Source organism: Petaurus breviceps, unplaced genomic scaffold, assembly GCF_028583685.1.
Source record: "Petaurus breviceps papuanus isolate PSGF00001 unplaced genomic scaffold, PetGlider_PUasm1.0 214, whole genome shotgun sequence".
NCBI lineage: Eukaryota > Metazoa > Chordata > Mammalia > Diprotodontia > Petauridae > Petaurus > Petaurus breviceps.
This window is the reverse complement of record NW_027185863.1, coordinates 20,252,401-20,270,225: the sequence shown is the minus strand read 5'-3', so window position 1 is coordinate 20,270,225 and position 17,825 is coordinate 20,252,401. Positions and strand designations below refer to the sequence as shown.

Below are 17,825 nucleotides of genomic sequence, written 5' to 3'. Positions count from 1 at the left end.
GGAGCTCAGGATGATGGCTTTAGAGAAGAAATGCCCCAAACCCTCAGAGATACCCCTGGAACCCTGAAGGAAGATGAGACTGCTGTCTCTCTGAATGAGTGAGGCCACAGAGTTCTCACTACATATAAATGGGCAAGCAGGCATGAGATATTATTGACATTTCCATAGTATTGAAATCTGAGATTTTTCTCGGTCTTAATAGTATCTTCCATTCCTTTATGTATTACAGAATCGACGTCCCAACATGCTTGAAATTGTGTCACTGCTGGCATGGATCTACTTTTGGTATATAGGGCTTAATGTAGCTGTTTTTCCATCTTTGTTCTTCAGTGATACTTATACTTCCTCTGGAATCACATCTGGGACCATCATGTTAGACTCAAAATATAATGGCTCCTCTGTTGTTGGTGGTGAAAGGAATCAAGCTTTCACAAGCGATATTCCATAATAGACCATATCTTTACCATCACACAATTGACTAAAAGATTTAGAAAAGGTAAGATCTCATTGTGCTTGTTTGTTTTCTTTACATATTATAAATAAAACTAATTTAGTAAAGCAAAATTCTGCCCAAGGTAGGAGAGGGCTCTCCTCCAATAAGATGTTTCATATATATATGCCAAATTTATACAATAATACTTTAAATTAGCAGCAAAGCATAGTGGAGAGAAAGCTGGACCCATAATCTAGAAGCCCCAGGTTCAAGTTTTGCCTTTGGCATACATTGGCTGTGTGACCATGATCATGTCTCTCAGTGCCCAAAACAACTCTAGTACTGTAAAGCACAGAATATGTACTGTTTTTTTGGTAGCAGAAGTTTTCTCATCAGGAATTTATTATGTCAATGAAATCGTAGGCTCAGTTCCAACCCCCTTTAAAATATATGACTTGAGAGATGAACTTTTCTATAACCTTCTTATTATAAATGTAACAATAATAGCTAGCATTTGCATAGATAGCTCCTTAAGGCTTGCCAAGCATTTTATATGTTATTTCCCTGGATCCTTACAAAGCCCTTTCAGGTGGGTACTGCTATTATTCCCATGTTACAGATAAGGAATTGAGGCTTAACTGATTTGAGAGAGGTTAACTGATTTGCCCAGGATTGTGTGGTTAGTAATTGTCTGAAGCAGGATTTCAATTCAGATCTTCCTGATTACAAGCCCAACATTATCTGAAATGTCACCTGGCTGGCTGAAATACCATGCAAGGAATAAATAAAACTGGGAGAAGGGGCTCACCTTTATCATAGGGAAGATCCAGAGATGAATAAAAATGAAAACAAGGGTTTCCTATTTGAATCCTTAATTTGGGATCCCTGAACTTTTAAAATATGTATTTTGATAATATATTTCAATATAATTGCTTTATTTTGTATTTGTTTTTTGCATGTAAAAGTAATATGCTAAAGAGGGAAAGAGGGGTTCTATAGGCTCCAGTGCCAAAGGGGTCCATGACATTTAAAAAAAAGAAAGAAAATTAAGGACCCCTGATATAGTTGATGAATTCTCTTAGATATTCCTGTTTGTGGATGAAGTGCTGATTGTATCAAGTTCCAAAACACTGTTGAACCTCCAGAATGGGATATGTGACACATGAAAAAGAGTTGGGCCTAACTACACAAACAAAAAACAAGGGGACCATGAATGCCTAGACAACCCATGGAGATTATGAACTCATATACACACACTATATGTATGGCACATGACTACACATTACATATGACACATATGCTGCATATTTTATGTGTACAGTGCACACGTATATGCATGTATCCATCACATATATAACATACAACATGTCAATACTATATTATGTATTATGATAATGTGATATATATCAGATAGCATGTATTATACCACACACATACATATATATGATATGTATATTAGAGAATTAAGTAAGGTTCTCCCTATGTTGTCCAAGATCTCTTGACAACATATATTTCTATATACATTTGCAAATGTACATTATCTGATACAGACACTATAAATGGACAGTAAATTTTGTCCAGAAATGAGTAAGAGAATAAAAACTGCCTAAATTGCTTTGGAAAATTGAAGATTTCTTTATCTGATCCAAGGCTTCTCTCTGAAACAAAGACAGACCTTCTCAATCACAAAATTCTCATGGTGATGTCAGTTGTCTAGGAGCAATGAAAACCGACAGTTTCTAAGGACTTGACATTGAAGGTCACCTAAAGATCAATGGAAAGGGGCATGCTTGTCATAAGTAGATTAAAGAGAAGAAGAAATGTATGATCAAATGGGTTGATCATATGATGAGAGGGAGGTAAAATAACTAACCAGTTGATTTGTTCCATTGACATTTTGTGATGTCAAGACAACTTGTGAAGGCATAAATCCCATTAGGAGGAACTCTCTGGTGTTAATTTATGGGAGAATATAGACAGACACAGAGACAGCTAAGTGGCCCAGTGTATAGAGTTGTGGGCCTGGAGTCAGGAAGACCTGAGTTCAAATCTAACCTCATACTAGCTGTGTGACCCTTAGCAAGTCACTTAAGTCCTGTTTACCTCAGTTTCCTCATCCGTAAAATGAGGATAATAATAGTACTTCTATTTAATAACAACTCATATTTATGTAGTGTTATAAGGTTTATGTGGTGTTTCTTATTCACCATCTCATTTGATCTTCACAACACACTTGTAAAATAGGAGATGTTATTATTTCCATTTTATGAATGAGGAAACTGAGGCTAGAGGATATTATGTGACTTGCTCAGGATAATAGGTGTTTGAGGTAGGTAGGTTTGAGGTAACTCAAGTCTGTGTGGGTCCAAATCCAGTATTCTATCCATTATATCATGATTAATGATTGAAAATTTTCTTTACTTGGAACATGCGGTGTCTGAAGATGTACTAGACACCGCGTTAGATGGAATACATTAAGAAAAGTTGTCAGAAAAAAAGAATAAACATTTAGCCTTTCAGCATTCATATTACAGTGAATAGTGTCTACTAAAATATATTTCAGAATGAAAAACAAATACTGTATCTTAGCATAGAGGTTACATTTTAATTCTAAGTATTTTCTGTAATCACTGAAAAAAATAACATGTACCAAGTCAAACCAACAAGCATTTATTTTTTAAATTAAATTTTATGTTTATTTTTAATTTATGTCATTCATTTCCACAAGATTTTGAGGTACAAATTTTTTCCCCATCTTTCTCCTACCCACCACTCCAAAACAGTGATCCCATTGTATACCCCCTCCCCCAATCTGCTTTCTCCTATATCCTCTCCCATCCCCACTCCATCCTTACAGTAGGCAAGATGGATCTCTATACCCCAGTGCCTGTATATCTTATTTCCCAGTTGCATGTAATATATATTTAAACTTTGAATTCCAGATTTTTTCCCTTCCTCCCTCATCACCCAGCATTACTGGGAAGATAAGCAATTCCATATAGGTTGTACATGTGTAGTTATGCAAAACATTTCCATAGTGGATATATTGTGAAAGACTGACTCATCCTACCCCACTCCCCACTTGTTCTATTCTCAACTTTGAACCTGTCCCTTTTCAAAAGTGGGTGCTTCCAACTTCCCTCCCCCCCAAGCCTGCCCTCCCCTCCATCATCCCCCCTCTGATTCCGTTCCCCCCTACTCTCCTGTGGGGTGAGATACACTATTTAGTGTGTATGTCATTCCCTCCTTAAGCCAAATTCAATGAGAGTAAGGTTGACCCATTCCCTTTTGCCTTTCTGTTCTTCCCCTCCACTGTGACACTTTTCCTTTGCCTTTTATATATGAGATAATTCACCCCATTCTGTCTCTCCCCATCTCCTCTCATTATATTCCTCTCTCACCTCTCAATTTCACCTTTTAAGTGTCATCCCTTCCTATTCAATTGGTCCTGTGCTCTCTGTCTATGTATACATGTGCAACATATATACACACACTCACATATGTATTCATATGCCCATATACCCTCCTTCATAGACATATATGTATACATACATATATATGCGTGTGTGTTTATGTGTATATATATATACACACATATATATATATATACACAAACACATTTAGATTCCCCTCAACTATTCTCATAATGAGAAAAGTTTCATAAGTTATAATTATTGTTTTTTCAATGTAGGAATGTAAATAGTTCAACTTCGATAAGGTTCTTATGGTTTATTTTCCCTGTTTACCTTCTCATGCTTCTCTTGCTTCTTGTATCTGAATGTCAAATTTTCTATTTAACTCTGTTTTTTTCATCAAGAAGGCTTGAAAATTCTCTTTTTCATTGAATGAACATATTTCCCCTTGAAACTCTCTTTTCATGATTTTCTTGCATCATTCTCATTTCTTTTCACAATTTTTCCTCCACTTCTCTTGTTTGGTTTCCAAAATCCTTCTTAAGCTTCTCTATAGCCTGTAAGCAGTTCATATCTTTCTTGGAAGCTTTTGGTGCAGGAGTTCTGACTTTGCTGTCTTCCTCCTGTTCCATGCTTTGATCTTTTTTGTCCCCAAAATAGGAGTCTAAAGTCAGATTGCTGTGCTTCCTTTGCTTGCTCATGTTGCCACTCAATTACTTGACTTTTGAGCTTTTTTCCACAGTAGAACTCTGCTTTCAAAGAGGAGAGCATTGTACCAAATCACTGGGATTTTCACACCTGCTAGTGCTCTTAGTTGGGTGCCCTCTCTGAAGCCTCCACAGGCTCTGACACCTGGTCACACACCCCAGAACCTCCACCCTAGACAGCAATCCAGATCCAAGCATGTTAAAGCAAGAGCATGAGTACCCCTCAGAATGATCACTTGGTCCCCCTACAATCTGCATGCCAGGAGTTCTGAAGCAGCCATGTGGTGGTGGCTGCATGGTCACCACCCCTCAGTCATTTCTACCTCTGGGGGCAGAGGCTGGACTGTACTCTGCCCCTCCCCCCCTTCCAACAGAGTTCTACACTGACCTCTCACTTTTTATTTGGCATTTATGGGTTGATAATTCTGGAAACCACAACAGCTACTGGTGATCCCCTCACCTGAAGTCTGCTCCAGCCACTGGTTGGGCCTCCCTGGGACTTTAGTCCTGGGCTCACGCAGGGCTGGGCTCTGTTCCCAGTGTGCTGCAATGAAGCTGCTGATCTACCAGGCTGCCTTCAGGGGGAGATTTCTTTTTCTCTGTCACTTTGTGGGTTCTGTAGCCCTAAAGTTTGTTTAGAGTCATTTTTATAGGTATTTGTGGTGGTTATGGGGGGAACACATGGAGTTTTTCTGCTTCTATGCCACCATCCTGGCTCCCCAACAAGCATTTATTAAGGACATGCAATGTGCTAGGTCATGTGCTAAGCACTAGAGAGATAAATAAAAGCAAAAATACCCTTCTCTCAAGGAACCTATGGTTCAATAGAGGAGACAACATGTCAACGATTATATACAAAAATTATATATGTGGGATAAAATGGAGATAATAACACAGGGCGCTATTGGAAATTATTGAGTGAGGGGGGGGGTGACATGATCAGACTTGCAATTTAGGAAGATAAATTTGAAAATTGGATGGAGAATAGACTGGAATGGGTAGAAAATTGAAGCAGGGAGACCAACCAGAGGGCCATTGACATAATTAGTGTGAGAGGCAATAATGACCTGCACCAGTATAGTGGCAATGCTGGAACAAAGAAGAGGGTATATACAAGAGACATTTTGGAACTAAAAAGGGAAGAAAATGATAAATTATTGTTTATGATGGGATGAGAGGAAATGAAGTGTTGAGGAATGTTTTATACTACAGAACTTTGCCCATAACTAGGTTATAGTTGCTAATAAGTTTCACTATGATTGAAATAACAGTGAAGGAATAAGATAGTCATGAGAAAGAATATCCTATATGACTAGAAGAAGAAAGGAGAGAAGAATGAGATGAATAGGAAAAGGTCAGCAAGTTGGTAGACTAATTATCAGCAAATGATTTGTGTTTAGTCAATAAAAGAAATTTGTTACTGAACAAAACCATAACTTTCCATTTTCCCCTTACAATGGACCCAATTTATCTAAATGACAGGATTTTGTTCAACGTTTGTCAAAAGGAATGTTGCTCAATTTCATCTGAAAGCCTCTTTGGCTCAAAAACTAGAAATTTTCTCATGGAATGAACATTCTTCTGTGTGTCCTGCTGATTTAGTGTAAGGGTCAGAATCAATAAAATTTGATAATCATTGAATAGGCACTTTTCCTGTTCACTTTTTGATGGGAGAATAGAAAAAAAAATCTATCTTTTTTTTCATACAGAGCATCCACTGGGGTGTCATTCTTCACAACTAATCACAAGGGATTTATTTAAATTCTTCTGTCCTCATAGTCAAAGTAGTCTGGAGCTTAAAGATTTATCTGGCCAAACATATTAATTGGACTCATCTTTTCTTGTTGTACTAGAAGGTATGGTTGGATGAGTCTCAGCTGCCCTGTGGTGATGGAAATGTAGTTCCAGCTGACTGTAGATGTTTTCACAGTTGTCCTTCTCTAGTTTAAAACCCTCAAAACAAATAAAGTTTGGTCTCACAGTCTCTTTTTTTGCTTATCCTTTGACTAGAATTCATGTTATTTGGCTCTTCTTAATGTACATCACTGATTAATGTATTTTTTTAAGTTTGATTTAAGAATTAAAAAAATACCTATTTCTGAAAAGTAGTCCAGATAATATATAACTCTAAATTCAATTTTTAAGTATCTACTACCTAGAAAATTACATTTTTAGGAAAACATTTTTCTTTTTATTATTACTTTTCTTTCTTTTCATAGTAGGCCCCAATTCTTGAAACTCATTTGAGGAAGAGAAGGGTTCTAGGGAAAATAAAAAGACATTAGAATGAGAGAATACATTTGAACTGAGCTAACGTGGTTTGGTTTTGAATTCTGGAAAGCCTGGATCTGGGTCCTGTCTCTGACGAATACTAGCTATGTGAACATGGATAAGTTAACTAACTTTCTAATTCTTCCAAGCAACAATGAAAGACCATAAATTACAGTTGACTTGACTATCTTCATCCATGAGGTTTCCTTAAAAGGAGTTCCCACACTGATTAACGCACAAGTCTGGCCAAAAGAAAAGGAAGACAAAAAAAATCAATTGAGAAATGTTATTTATGAAAAGGAGATATGCCAAAAAAGGAACTTAGAGAGGAAGTCAGAAAGTCTTAAGTCTAAACTGTAGCTTTCACTTTACTCTTAACTTTAGAGATTTCCTTTTTATAAAAGACCAGCTTCAACCAAATGTTGTAGAGAAACATGTAGTCCCTCTAATAAGATCAAAAGTTGAAATTTCTAAACAATCAGAAAAGTCAGGGAAATAAATAACACACACTCCAATGAGCTGATAAGGAGGCCAAGTTATATAAATATTTGTAGGTCAAATTGTCTTTAGTATACAGTTCCCAAATGACAAAACTCTTCATTAACTCAAGGTCATTTGATGTAATGTAGATGGTCATGGTGCTGAGGGATAAAGTGACAAGGGCCAAGTTCTCTACTGACAGTCAGAAAACCTAGGTTTGATGGCTGATTCTGACATTTACTAAATCTAGGCGACCTTGCCTAAGTTGATTGAACCTCTGTAAAATGAGGAGATTGGAGAATATCGGTGGTGTCAGACTCAAATTGTGTGATGGAAATGTAGAGGGCACAAAACTGAGTATAATGCCTGGTATGTTATATATTGACTTAGAAAACCACACATTTCTGTTATCTATGTTCTATTGAATTTTTCTTTATTTTGTTAAATATTTCTCAGTTACATTTTAATCTAGTTGGCCAGGCATGATATATAGGCAGATGTTTGACACCTCTGTACTACATAATCTCCATAGCATTTTCTAAATCTAAATCCTAACCTTTTGACTTAACAGAGTGGGCTGTTATTGTGGCAGGTGAGGATGAAATGAATGAGGAAACAAAAGTTTAAGCTTACGCCTTGTGGGAATTGAGAGAAAAACTTACTGTGTTATGTGAACCTAGCCTTGCATGACTGGTAGGCTGGATCATCTATTTCTGCTGTTTAGAAATCCTTAACTAAGGGTTGTGCTGACCAGAAACCCAGTCAGATCCAAAGATTGATGCAAGGAATTTTCTCAAAATTCTACATCTCAAGCAACTCATATGTCTTATCTGAAAACTGGCCCCATAGTGATCAATCAGTTATTGTTTCCATGTAAGTTTGATTGTTTATAGAAATTGTGGGGAGTGGGACACCTCTTTTTGAAACTCAGGAAATTGCATCTATTCTCTCTCCCCTCCCAAACTAGAAATTCCCTAATCTTTCCTCCAATTAGAAATCAGATTACCTGATGTTGTATTGTTTCCTTCTGATTAATTGCTTTTAATGTATAAAAATCTGTCTCCATCTGTATTTGCAATTCAGTCCTAAACTGAGGAAGGGGACTTGTCCCAAACTGTTAGGCAATTGGCATGCATTGCTTAATAAATCAATGTGCTTGGAACTTCGAACTTTTGTTTACTCAGTCATTTCCTCTTTCACCTGCCACATTATTTACCTCCCATCCCTCAGTTGGAGAAGCTTGATGGCACAGTAGATAGAATGTTGTCTTGGAGTGGAGAAGACTTACCTTCCTGGGTTCAAATCTGGCTTCAGATGCTTATTAGCTTTGTGACCCTGGGCAAGTCACTTAACCCTGTTTGCCTCAGTCTCCTCATCTTCAAAAGGAGATGGGAATGGCAAACTACTTTGGGATCTTTGCCAAGAAAACTCCAAATAAGGTCATGAAGAGTAAGACAGGACTGAAATGAATGAAAAACTACAAATTCTTCAGTTGTAAACAGCAGCCTTCAAGATAACGTAAACGGTCACTTCCATCCTCCTTGAAGGACATCACAGGATTAGGGAATGCAGGACAGTCTCGTGATGTTGTTTTTACTCTTTCTATTCCCTTGGGCCTCTAGCAGAGCTGCTCTTGAAAGCCATTCAATTCTATCCAATTTAACGAATATTCTAGTGCCTGCCAAATTACATTTAAGAATGGGGAAAACATCCTGCACCATGCCAAAAAAGAGTAGCGTTTTTGCACTGTAGGAAACTTAAATCTTTATATAATCATTTGAAAAATATCACAAAATCACAGAATTTAAGCACTGCAAAGGACTTCGAAAACCATCTAGTCCAGTCTATGGTGGTAGTCAATAATTCCATTTCCAACATTACCAAGTGACCATCTGCTTGCCATGAAGACCTCTAGTGAAGAACCTACTCATTAGACTTTTGGAAAACTGAAATCAACAGAAACTTTCCCTCACACCAAGACTAAGTTAGTCCTTCTGTTATTTCCACCTATTGCTACTAGTTCTGCCTTTTGTGGGGGGCAGGGGTGTCAAGCAAAACTAGTTGAATTCCCCTCCACATGATAACCCTTCTAATGCATGAACATAGGTAAGTCTTCTTTTTGGACAAAACCAACACAGTTCTGTCCATTGATATTCATTGATATGTTCTTCAGTTCCCTCACTATTCTCAACTCTTTCTGTATGTTCTATAACTTGGATGTCTTTGTTAAAATACAATACAAGAGACATGGATCTGACAAAGGTAGAGCACTGCATCATTGTTACCTCCTTCATTCTCAGCACTATATTATCTCATTTTAGCTAAGGATAGTAACAGCTTTTGGCCTGTCATGTCATATCTTTGGTTCATTTTTCACCTATTCAGCTCATAGTTCACTGAATGCCCCAAGTCTCCTTCATGGGTTATAATCTAGATGTAGTTTCCCCAGCTTGTACTTGTGAAGTTAACTTTTTTTTGACCTAGCTGTAGACATTTACATTTATCCTTTTTTTTTTTTTTGCCTTTTTGGAGGGCAATTGGGGTTAAGTAACTTTCCCAAGGTTACACTGCTAGTTGTGTGTGTGTGTGTGTGTGTGTGTGTGTGTGTGTGTGTGTGTGTGTGTGTGTGAAGTGTCTGAGGCCAGAACGAAACTTGGGTCCTCCTGACTCTGGGGTTGGCGCTTTACTCACTGCACCACCTAGCCACCCCCACATTTATCCTTAATAAAATTCATATTGATCTAGCCTCTTGTTCCAACCTACAGATAAGTAACCTATGGTCCATGGGCTAAATCCATTTTGCCATCTGTTTTTATACAGCATTAAAAATGTAAACACAATTCTTAGTTCACAGGCCATACAAAAACACAGCATAGGATGAATTTAGCTTGTGGGCTATAGTTTGCTGACCCTGAGTCTAGTCCATTGACATCTTCTTTGTTACTGACACCATGATCCTAAAAGGTTAGCTATCTCTTTAAATTACACTGATGTTTAAAAATCTGACAAGCATAGTTATCTGTGGCTTCATCCAAGTCACTGTTAAAAATGTTGGACAGCACAGGGCCAATGAGAGATTCCTGGACTGCTCCATTAGACTCCTTCCATCAAGCCATTAATGACTGCTTTTTTGGGGAGTCCAGTTATTTAACCATTTTTAGATCTACCTAAATATAGATAATCATTTTAGACCTGGAAAAGGACCTGAGAGGTCATCTGGACCAGTCTTCTCATTTTAATGATGAGGAAACAGACCCAGAGAGCATAAGTAATTGCACTGTCATATTTTTGCCTTATATCTCTCTTTTACCACAAGTGTAGATTGAAAGAGTTTTTTTTATTGAATTCCTTGACAAAATCTGAGTACACAATTTTCTATTCCACTGGTCTACTTACCCTCTCAAAGAAAAGTCGGGTAGGTGACACAGTGGATAAAGCATAAACTCCGAGTCAGAAGACCAGAATTTAAATTCTGCTACAGATACTTGCTGGGTGACTCTGGGCAACTCATTTAATTTCTCTGTACCTCAGTTTCTTAATCTGTAAAATGGCCATAATAATAACACCTACCTCCCAAGGGTTGGTTCTTGTGTGGGTCAAATGAGTTAACATACATAAAATGCTTTGTAAAACTAAAAGTACTATTATTATTATGAAGTCCTGATGACTTTTAGTCATCACTGCTTTCCTTTCAAAGCACTCAAAATCATTTCTTTAATAATGTATTTTAAAATTTTTTCAAGAATCAGAATCGGAGGGTGGAGCCAAGATGGCGGAGTAGAAGCACAACCTTCCTGTGGCTCCAGCTTCCACCTTCCCCAATACATGTAAAAAGGGGACTCTAAACAAAGTTTGGAGCTACAGAACCCACAAAATGACACAGAGAAGCTAACCTCTGGCTGAGGACAGCCCAGCAGGCTGGCAGGAATCGGCCAGCTCAGTGCTCTGGGAGTTGAGCCCAGACCCACTCCGAGGCTTTAGCCCCAGGGCAGGCCTGACCAGCTGCCAGCCAGAGGGAATCCAGATCAGCAGCAGCTGTGGCCCTTTCCAGATTTATCAACACACAGATGCAAAGGACAAAGGGAGAGGTCAGTGCAGTCTGGACTTTGGGACCCAGTAAGTGGGAGTGCATGGATTTTGCCCCCCGGGGTGAGAAGCTGCTGAGACACAGGCACAGCCAGCCAGCACCAAGTGGCAGATTCAGCTCCTGGCCTGCAGAGTGTAGGGGGACCAAGCATCAGTATGAGGGGTAATCACTCTTGCTTTAACCTTCTTGGATATGGATTGCAGTCTAGGGTAGAGGTCCTGGGGTGTGTGTACAGCTTGCCAGAGCATGTGGAGACCTCAGAGAGGGCACCCATCTAATACCTCCAGCAGCTGAGAAAACCCCAGCATTTGGGACAGAAGCTCCCCTGCCTGGTGGCAGAGTCCTACTGTAGCAAAAAGCCCAGGGGTCAAGTGATTGAGGGGCAACAAGACCAGGCAAAGGGAAAAAAAAGCAGACAGAAGATTCCAACATTAGACTCCTATTTCGGGGACAAAGCGGAGCAAAGCATGGAACAGGAGGAAAACAGTGAAGTCAGAACTCATGCACAAAAAGCTTCAAAGGAAAATACAAGCTGGTTACAGGTCATAGAGGACCTTAAGAAGCAGATAAGAGAAGAGGAACAAAAATTGGGAAGAGAAATGAGAACAATGCAAGAAAATTATGAAATGAGAGTCAACAGCCTGATTGAGGAAAATAATATTTTAAAAAACAGACTGACTCAAATGGCAAAAGAGGCTCAAAAAGGCAATGAGGAGAAGAATGCCTTAAAAAGCCAAATTTGCCAGATGGAAAAAGAATCTCAAAAGCTCAATGAGGAGAATCATTGCTTCAGAATTAGATTGGAGCAAATGGAAGCTAATGACTTTATGAGAAATCAAAATGCTCTTAAACAGATCCAAACAAATGAAAGAATAGAAGGCAATGTGAAATATCTCATGGGAAAAACCACTGACCTGGAAAATAGATCCAGGAGAGATAATTTAAAAATTATTGGACTACCTGAAAGCCATGACCAAAGTAAGAACCTAGAAATCATCCTCCAGGAAGTTCTCAAAGAAAACTGCCCTGATATTTTAGTACCAGAGGGCAAAATAGAGGTTGAAAGAATCCACTGATCACCTCCTGAAAAAGATCCCAAAAAGAAAACTCCTAGGAATATTATAGCCAGGTTCTGGAATTCCCAGATTAAGGAGAGAATATTACAAGCAGCCAGAAAGAAGCAATTTGAATATTGTGGAAACACAATTAGGATAACCCAGGATCTGGCAGCTTCTACACTGAGGGATTGAGGGCTTGGAATATGATATTCCAGAGGTCCAAGGAGCTGGGATTAAAACCAAGAGTCACCTGCCCAGCAAAACTGAGTATCATGTTTCAGGGGAAAATATGGTTATTCAGTGGAACAGAGGACTCTCAAGCATTCTGGCTGAAAAATCCAGAGTTGAATAGAAAATTTGACATTCAGATACAAGAAGCAAGAGAAGCATGAGAAGAGAACATGGTCACTGTGACTATAAGTAAGGAATTCTGTCATCAAGAAAAGGAAGCAGCAGGAAGCACATAGTCTTCTAAGCAAAAAATCTCCTGTTTCATTTAGGGGGGGCCAGGGGTGGGAAAGGGAATGAGAAAAGGAACATTAAAAAGAACATATATTTGTATAACTCTTTCAGCATGGAATATTTGTAATGTTTTGTGAAGCATCAGTGATTCTTTGAATTCTCTTAGTCAATTTCTCTTATATTCTAAATGAATTTTCAGGAATGAAGAATCTCACGCATTCGTATTGTTCTTATTGGCATGTCTTGCCCATGATAATATGTAATAACAATAAAATAACTAGAACACCTTAAAAAAGAATCAGAATCAAGCTGACTGTTCTCTGGTTTAAACCTTATGCCATCTCCTCTTCCCTTTTTTGGAAAATTAGGACATTTACCTAATATTTCTTGGCTCCTCTATCATTCTGCATGATAATTCAGAAATCACTCATACTATCTGCTATTTTTTTTTTCCGTTTTAAAGTTTTATGTTTATTTTATAAGAAGCTAGCTAATGCAGTAGATAGAGTGCTGAATTTGGTGTCAGGAAGACATGAGTTCAGATTCTGCCCTCAGACACTAAGTAGCTGTATGGCACTTGATAAGTCACTTCTGTTTATTTCAGTTTCCCAGCTGTAAAATGGGAATAATCACAACACCTTGCTCACAGGGCTGCTGTGAGTATCAACTGAAATAATATACATAAAGTTCTTTGTAAACCTTAGAATTCTATACAAATGCCAGCTATATTTCCCCCCTAAGAGTTTAGTATATGGTTCACCTAGGCCTGATGCCTTGAAATTACCCAGGAAAATGAGATGCTATCTGATTATTGTCTTCCTTTGCCTTATGTTTCCGCTCAACTTCTAAGTCTTTTTGTTCTCTTCTTTGTAGCCCAAAGGTCATTCTCCTGGACAAGGAAAATAGAAGTCCAATATAACTTTTTTTAAACCTCCTTTTGTTGATCTAATCATTGATCATCAGCCTCTGCTTATTTGAGGCTATAGCACTCTTGACAATTCTTATAGGTCTGTTCTGCTCTTTGGTATTCATCCTCAGTTATTTGCCCTTTCTTCCATATGTCTTTTTAAGATCGGAGTTGGAAGATGAGCTCCCAATACATCCTTATGTCTCCCTAGGCACTGCAACCTTTTTCTTCTTCATTAGAATCGTTTTTGCTTGTGTCTTCATAATTTCAATCTTGAGAGCTTCCCATCCCATTAGGGCTAACTTCCCTTGAAAAGAAAAAATCAGGCCATTTGATCCAATCCATTTTTTAAACCCTTTTGGAATCAGCTCTCCCCCAAATCCCTAAGGTACATGTCAGACTCTGACTGCTTTTCCTTTCCTTCTTTATCATGGACTCTGTGACAGTGTGGCAATGTGTCCCCGAGGCTCCTGTCATTTCTTCTTCAGCAACCTGTCCCTCCCTGTTTAACTAGAATAAGGCAGAGATAATTGTTCTTCTTAATGCTTCCTTTACCTTGTGGAAGTTGAAATGTTCACAAATGTGAGTCCCTGATTTCTCATCTTCCCTGCTTTGGGCAGGATGGGATCTCCAGCAAATACCTATAGAATTGAAGATTCCCTTCACTACAATATTTGGTTTCTTTTCCAAGCTATTTCTAAGACTTTGTTTTGTCCTGAACCACAACATGGTGCATCTCCCTCTCTCTGCTGGACTTTACCAAATGGCTCTCAATCATGTTTTCTCCACAATATATCTTCTTAATACAAAAGGCTTCAATCCCTCCCTTTTTATCTATTCTGTTTCTTTAGAATAAGGAATAGTCTAATCATAAATCCCGTTCTACAACTTCGGATCAATACCTACAAAGTAAAATTTAGCTCCCTGTGTTAGGATCTCTATTTCATGCTGTTATTTTGTGCTTTTATAAATATCGACAGCCAAGGCCATGGGTTTTCCTGATTGGCTCTCTTCTTAAATATTCTCCCCTAAGATTTTTGGTCTTCTGTTCAGTTATTCTCATGTGTTTCACCAGGCTTGTCAGACCTGTGTAAGCAATTTTCCCTCTCTTGTTGCTTTTTAGTTTAAATAAAGCCCACTTAATTTGATTCAGAAGACTCCATGCAAATAGGTTTTTTGCTGGCCTTATTGGGAACATTCCTATCTGGCTAAGAGCCCATTATTCCTATATTTGCAATCAAGGTCCAGAAATCCAAATCGCCTTCTCAGACACTTTTTGGCAAACTGTTGTCTTCCTCTATTTGTCCTATTCTTCTGAATCCTTGATCCTTCCTCACTAGATTGTAAGCTCAAGGGCACTGATTGTTAGACTTTTACCTTGCTATCCTCAGAGTACAGAGCCTAGAGCATTATGTTGTTGCTGTTGTTCAACAGTTTCAATCATTTTTCGGCTCTTCATGACTGCATTTAGGGTTTTCTTGGCAAACGTACTGGAATGGTTTGCTATTTCCTTCTCCAGTTTATTTTACAGACGAGGAAACTGAGGAAAACAGAATTAAGTGACTTGCCCAGGGTTATACAGCTAGTAAGTGTGTAAGACCAGATTTGAACTCAGGAAGATGAATCTTCCTGCCTCCTGGACCAGTGCTCTATCCACTGTACCATGTAACTGGCATGATAGGTTTTTTATTGAATGTTTGTTGATTGGTGCATTTCTTATAGATTGTTAAAAGCACTACCTCTACCACCAAGGCCTTCAGTTTTTATTGTTGCTGTTGTCTTTGCACACAACTGTGTAATTCTTAAGGTTTTCTAAGTTTCTTCTGGGGGTTTCATTTATCCCTACATGAATCAAAAGAAGTGGCTTGGGCATTAGTCATCAATTTTGATGATTCTTACAATATCTTATATACATTCCCTAAGATGACAACTCACTTTTTTGACCATACTTGTAGGACAAGGTTAACCTATTTGGGAGACAGAAGCAAACAAGACAAAGTCACACAAAACACAAATTGAACTCCAATTACTTAATCAGAGATACTCATCTCATTTCACCTTACTCTCACCCTCTAGAAGCTTGCCTGGAAGCTAGTATCCTTGTCAAATGGCACATAAGCATTGGACGTCAGAATTACATAGGCCCTGCCCATAAAGAGTTAATGGTCTGATGTAAATATATACATGTACTTATATGTATAAACATATATGTAAATATATGTCTACATACAAAGAAGTCTTTTTCCAAGTCCATACATTCACAAACATTTATACATATACATATATTGTATTTATATGTATTTTTATATGTATATGTGTATATATGTTGTATTTTTATATATGTATTTATACATATACATATATTGCTCATGGGACTTATCTTAGGAATAAACAAATGACCATTAGATTTGATATTGTCTCTCATAACAGTTATTATGGGTTCAATTCCTTTGTATAGTAAATCTGAATATTTGTGACATCTATATAAAGATGCTTCACTTCAATTTACCCTTTCTTTACCTAGGCCTTGTTTAAAAATGTAAAGACAACAGTTGTAGGATGATAAGACAATTCAAAGAATTATCAGATATAGTGTTAGAAAGTACTTTAGAAATCATCTATTTTACCCCTTCTTATTTTACTGGTAAGGAAATTGAGGCCCAGAGGGACTATGCAGCTTGTTTAATCTTACCTAGTTAATAAATGGAAGTCCAAATTTGAATCCAGGTCCACTGATTTCAAATCCAGTGTTCTTTCCTGTGCACCAAGGTGCCTCGACATCCCTTAGTATTTCTGTGTCTTATCTATAAGATGGAGACAATAATACCTACCCCATCTACCTTACAAGACTGCACTGAGGATCAAATAAGACAATTTATATGAAAACACTATAAATCACTGCATAAGTTGAAGCTACTATTAATATTACATGCATTTATTTTTTCAATTAATATTGTTTGAGTGAAATCCTAAAACATTGGGATTTTTTCCAAGTATTGTTTTCCTTTCATATCTTTTTGACCATAACCACTGATTTTAGAGCCACTTCCTGGAAAAAAGACTTAAAATATGTCTACTATCTTTTTTCCTTTTGTTTTTTTTTAAGTTTTTTTTTTTCCCACTCAGACACACTTTTCAAAAGTCAAGTGAGTTTTAAAATGAGCCTATCTCATATAAAAGGACATTTTTTTTTAAGTTTCAGAAGTAGAAATTGGCAGAATGCCTTTTCTCATCAGTTAGGAGAAAAGTTATTTCTCATAATGGATTCAGTTTTATTCTTCACCTGTGGTAAGTACTAGCCACTTTTTTCACAGACATTTTTCTTAGGCCATTGTGAAATCTCCTTATACGGTTTTAATTTCCCTTTCATCTTTCCTGCTAATTGGCTATCACATAATCTTTAACCAAAAGGAAGGTGAAATGCACTCTTGAATAAAAAAAAAAAGGCAAGAAGTCTGTACTTTTGATCTCTCAGAAGATTGAATATCAACCTAATCAAAATGAAATCAGTTCTTCCCTGACCTGGGCTTGGTGCTGTAGCCCTTATTTAACATTCTGAACTAAATAATTTCCTGTCTTCAAGAGTTCTTTTCCATATTTTCTACCGTATACCATCATGCTATCAGAATACATTTCCCACATTTTAAAATTCCTGGTAAATGGCTCATTTTCTAGAGATGCTTTTGAAAGGTTCATAAATTTCTCCTTTTGTCTCTTTGATAAGAGAGAGGTTAGTTCTTATTTCAGTTAGATATTTCATTCAGGGAAGTCCCTGGAGTACATAAATGGTGTAACGAAGTCTCAGTTATCCCTTTGCTTTGTGTACCTGCACTTATGAGTTTTTATAGGTCAATCCATTTGATCAAAAGAAAAGAGGTTTCGAGGTGATGTTTCAATAGGAGAGATACCTTATTTGCCACAGAAGGTTGGGGAAGACGAGGGCTTCAAACACAAGGTACTACTGAGAAAGATGAGTGAAAATGAATTAACTGAGATGTTTTGAAGTG

General features: G+C 37.7%; 1 long non-coding RNA gene across 1 annotated transcript in view; it reads left to right on the top strand.

Moving 5' to 3' along the window:
* LOC138165682 (uncharacterized) overlaps positions 1–13,184 on the top strand; it is a 13,529-nt gene extending 345 nt beyond the window's left edge. Inside the window, exons 2-3 of the long non-coding RNA XR_011169401.1 lie at positions 230–496; positions 11,048–13,184. This is a non-coding gene — a long non-coding RNA (uncharacterized lncRNA). The remainder of the gene's footprint in view (positions 1–229; positions 497–11,047) is intronic.
* The last annotated feature ends 4,641 nt before the right edge of the window (positions 13,185–17,825 follow it).